The 5,476-nt window shown below is 35.0% G+C and overlaps 1 pseudogene; it reads right to left on the reverse strand.

Annotated features, from left to right (window-relative positions):
- Positions 1–1,592: 1,592 nt before the first annotated feature.
- LOC138828950 (GATA zinc finger domain-containing protein 1 pseudogene) lies at positions 1,593–3,798 on the reverse strand (annotated as a pseudogene).
- Between the last annotated feature and the right edge of the window lie 1,678 nt (positions 3,799–5,476).

The raw sequence follows: 5,476 nt of genomic DNA on the forward strand, positions 1-5,476 counted from the left end.
AAGGTAGAGAGCCAAATATTAAAACCTACAGTGACACAAATAATCACAGATGTACACTTTCATCTAGAATACACAAAAAGGGGAAGATGGCACAAGTAAAATTCCTAAGCTGCCAAGTATTAATATACAAAGGAAAGAAAGCAAAGGGACAATGAATAAGGACCATAAGGTAAGATCACATCATAGGAGATTTCAACAATACATAGTACGTATGAGCACCTGTGGAGGACAGTAAGAATAAGAAGAGTAGCTGGCATAAGATCAGAAGTAAGGATGTGAGGGAGACAAAACCTTACTGATAAAATTGAAATTTAAATAGAATAAAGTCATAAAAAACATTACATAATAGGTGCACACATCTAATTCAATAATAAAATAGTATAATAGATATAAAATATGTACGTCATATATAGAAAACATTGTATAGAATAAAATTTCAATAGAAGAAGTTTACATACAAATCAGGTACATTTAATTATAAGGAACATGTATAGAAAGCTTTAATATTTTATGTATAAGGGAATTAGAGTAATTATCAGAATTTCCAGCTTTACAGATAAACTTTCTTCAGGCCTATTTTAATCTGAATTAGAAATAATCATTAAAGGAAGCCCACACTACTTTTTTTATTGTTGATCAAGGCAACATTTTATTTGATTAAACCTTTGAGGAGAAGTCTAAAACTGAATATTTTGTAGTTATATAAAAATATAATCCATTTTTTGAGTTTCTGGTAAATTATGAAGAAAAACAGATCGTGCCTACTCCTAATGATCTCTCAGAAATTGCATCCTTTGCCTGGGAAGATACACAAACAGAAAGCTAACATTCACCTTCAAATACATTTTGTTTTCTCTATGTCATGACTTTTTGTGGCATGAATCAAGCAATACAATGCCAAGTGTGAGGTTCAAGCCCATGTACTGACAAAGAAATGTCTGCGTGGAAATAGTAGACACAAAGACGGGATGCTAGCTTGAAAGGGCCAACCAGGGCTCCTCATAGAGAAGATACAGAAGAGGGAGAGAGACTTGCTGGAAATTGTTCTGAGGGCAGAACATATCCACATAAAACAGGGAAATGGGGTCCTGCCTGATCAAAGAACCTCCATCATGACTGGTTGAGCTGAATCTGCCCCATGTGAGACTTGGCAGAATTTGTTAACAATTACTAGGTCATTGGGAACACACTTTTTAGTTTCCCATATAAGAATTTTATGGGCTGAGCTCTGGTGGCTCCTGTAATCCTAGCTACTTAGCAGCTGAGGATCATGGTTCAAGGCCACGCCAGGGAAGAAAGTCAATGAGATTCTTATCTCCAATTAACCACTAGAAAACTGGAAGTGGAGCTGTGGCTCAAATTGGTAGAGTACTAGCCTTGAGCAAAAAGAGCTCAGAGACAGCACCTAGGCCTCATGTTCAAGCCCCACGACCGACCAAAAAAAGCAATTCGTGGAAAAAGTTATCTTCTTCAGAATTGTATAAATATAAGAAAATAAAAAATCCACTTTTGGGATTTTTTTGTTTGTTTTGAACCCAGGGTTTTAGGCATGCTGGGTAAGGGATATATTACTGAGTTTCCCAGCCTCAGTTTTAGTTGTAACTACAAGTGTTTGGTAACTGTCTCCTAAACATTATTGCAGGAATAGATCCAACATGAGTCCATACATAGCCCTTTTCTGGTCTGGTGGAGACAGTGGGAAATGGTGGTGACCTTGACTTGAAATACTCAGATGGTGCATGACAAACAAATTCCAAGTATTCCATCTTCCTGGGAAGGTCTTCCTCTGGCCATATGATATAAGACACAGGATCAAACTGATCTGTGGGGTTAGAGAGAGTGGGAATGAGCTACATCAGTGCTGCGCTCTTCTCTCAATACTGGTCATAGATAAAACCCCTGATCTGAGCATAGTAGAGCTTTCCATGTTGATTATCAATCACAGAAACATCATCACCATTTTGGTAATATACTCCGTTGTAGAACATTGATTTTGCAGTGATGATGGTGGAAACAGACTCAGGAGCTCTGATGGGATTTTTTAATTTAAAAATATGTCTTCAATCTTTACTAGCCATACAACGGAAAAGGGTCTCATATCTAAAATATACTTGGAACTCAAAAAATTAAATCCCCCAACAACAAATCCTCAAATAAACAACTGCCCAATAAATAAGTGGGCTAAAGACTTAAAGAGAAACTTCTCTGAAGAAGAAAGAAGGATGGCCAATAGACACATGAAGAAATGCTCAACATCCCTAGCCATAAAAGAAATGCAAATCAAAACAACATTGAGATACCACCTCACTCCAGTTAGAATGGCAAAAATAAAAAACTCTAACAACAACAGATGCTGGAGGGGATGTGAACAGAATTTTGGGCATTTACCCAAATGTTTACAAACAAGACCACACTAAAGCTACCAGCACAACTATATTTATTGCAGCATTATTTACCATAGCTAAGATATGGAACCAACCCATATGCTCTTCAGTAAATGAATGGATCAAGAAAATGTGGTATATATACACAATGGAATTCTATGCCTCCATCAGAAAGAATGACATTGTCCCATTTGTTAGGAAATGGAAAAACTTGGAAAAAAATTTTATTAAGTGAAGTAAGCCAGGCCCAAAGAAACACAGGTCCCATGGTTTCCCTTATTTTCAATATCTAGTATATGTATGAGTCAAGCAAAAAAGGTTAGATAATGTGATGGTAGGAAAATGAACACTTAGATATGTATTTTAATGTTTTTTTTCTTCTTTCATTCATGTGTTTTTAACGCATTTATAAGATAATTTCTTTGTTGCTTTGTATGTCCCTCCCCCACAGTATTACCCCTGCTTTAATTATATTTGATGTCAGTATAACTTGTGGAGGAGATGGGGAAAAACAAGTCGTTTATGGATTCAGATGGACCTGTTGCAACAATGAGAAGTACAAATTGTCATGTCAAAAACGAGCTTTACAATGTCGGTGGGGGGAAAAGGGGGAAGGATTGGGTGGGGGAGAGTTGTGTTGCTTGGAAGGGAAGTGAAGGGTAAACAAAGGAGGAGGCTGCAATGCTTGTTAAGAAATGTATGCATTATCCTGCCCATGTAATTGTAACCCCTCTGTACAGTATGTTCACAAATAAAATTAAAAAAATAAAATAAATAAAAATAAAAATATGTCTTCACCCTTTTCCTTTAGTGGAAACTTTCTTTCTGGCAGCTTTTTAAATAAATGAATAAATAGAAATAATCAGAAACAAAATAATACAGTACCTTATATGGTGCTTCTCAATGAAAATAGATTAACTCACAGTAAGTTTTGGTGGTCCAAGAGGTGAAAATAGCTATGGAGCAGCATTATCAAAATGAGCATTAAAACAAAAAAATAGTCAATGATTTCAACCCAAATGACTAGATTCACAAGTGAAGTAATCTTTGGCCATACTGAAATCCACTGCCCTCTGGATTATTGTAGCTATAATAGCAAGCAGCAATGTCACATCCTGAACAGAATTCAGTAAGATTAGCATCTGCATTTTTTTAGTACAACTCTAGCATTCATGTTTGTCTGAACACTAAGCTATGATAAAATTGTGATGAGCTATCAGCCTTGTGATGTCATACGCACACAAATTTATGCCAGTATAACTATCACATGTTAATAGTCTTATTCTCTAAGGCATCTTATTGCCCCACTCTTACTATTGAACCTGTACCTAAAATGCAGTCACTAACTCTTCAGTGACTAACAAAACGAAATGTAGCATAGATAGAAAGCACCTTTGCCATATGGTTCCCGCATGGATGGAATCTGGTAGATAAACCACATCACAGTTGGCAAAAATTTCTCCATAAATTTTGAGTGTATGACATGTGATTCACACTGTGTTCAAAGTATAAAAAATTACTTGACACCAGAAAACTTGGACGAAATTGGACAAAATTCCAATTCATATAAATTAGAATGAAAAGAAATTGGCTTCTGTATAAACATATATATGTTTATACATATACAGTGAGAAATAGAAACATGGCAACCTCATACCCTAGGTCAGTTATTGCATGTGTGGCATACCAAATTTAATTGGCATATAAAGATATTCAATCCATGGAGCCATAGCAGAAAAATGAGTTTGGAGAAATATACACAATTATAAGCAGTTTTGGCATCTTAGAGTAAATATGAGCTCATGGTGGGAAAATGTTTTTTTTTTCCATTCTAGTCCTCTTAAGGCACGAATAAAATAATTAAGAAATTTAAGATATTAAAAAAATAGCAGCTAATAATGCTTTATATGAAATGTATTCATTACCATATTCATGTAACTGTAACTCCTCTGTTCAGTATTTTTACAATCAAAAACCAAAAGAATGAACAGAGAAACAATAAAAGAAATTAGCATGCCATTGAAAATGTTGAATAAATACAGAGGATTTTATGTAAGGGGATTCAGTATCTAGGTACAGATGATAGGTAGCACCTAAGCTACCTATCTCCCTCATAATCCAGAAAATGTTGCTGGCTGGAATCTCAAAATGAACTCTGTGCTCTTTGCAAAGAACAAATTCCCTGTCACATAATCTTCAGTGAGACTCAGGGAGGGAAGGGAGGATACAATTCTCAATCACTGTGATGATAACGAATTGATACCCTTCCACTCCTCGTTTTTCCAAAGTGCTTGTTATATTTATTCCTGAACTTGAGTCTTGATTTCTGAGTTATAATCCTAGCTCTAGAAAATGTGTCCTGCTTTCATGCAGCAGGTATAGAGCAAATGGTAATGGAATAGATTAATTTATATATTCCATTCACAAATGTCTTGCTACCTCTTTACTTGAAGTTTTCTTTTGGTTAAGTCATGTGAGTCCAAGGATGTAATTGTGCTATATCTTTACTGAGGTTGTTTATGAAGAAGATGACCATTTGGATTTTTAGTCACTAGAAGCAGGAAAAGGATTATATTTATTAAGGCAATAGGTGAATTGAGAGTGAATCAATGTACTGTGGGGTAGAAGATGAAGTGAACTTTTTGAGTGAGCTGTTGGAGGAGTTTATTTTCCTTCAGTCGCTGGATAAGTTCTTGCTAAGCAGTAGATAATATTGGTTATTTAATAATATTAGTTTATCTTATATGTTGAGGTAGGAAGCAAGAACTGAGAATGAGAAATACTGGTGGCAACTTTTAATAACTTATAATAGTATTTTTAAGTTAAGATAAGTAATACTTTATCTTACCAAGCTGCATTAATTTTAATGTTTGCTACACTGAGTAAAAGGCCAACTGATTAAAGAACATTTGTGCATTTAGTGCTTTTCATACATATTTTCAATGGGCCTTCTAGAAAATTTATGACAATTTATATTACTCTCAGTAATACATGAATTTATTTCATTTGATTAAAAATATGTTTTATTTTGTCTTTTGTGCCAGTACTGGGGAGGAAACTCAGGGCCTTACTGGTGCTTTGTAGTTTATTGT

This window comes from Dipodomys merriami, unplaced genomic scaffold (assembly GCF_024711535.1).
Source record: "Dipodomys merriami isolate MVZ:Mamm:240054 unplaced genomic scaffold, mDipMer1.0.p SCAF_169, whole genome shotgun sequence".
Lineage (NCBI taxonomy): Eukaryota > Metazoa > Chordata > Mammalia > Rodentia > Heteromyidae > Dipodomys > Dipodomys merriami.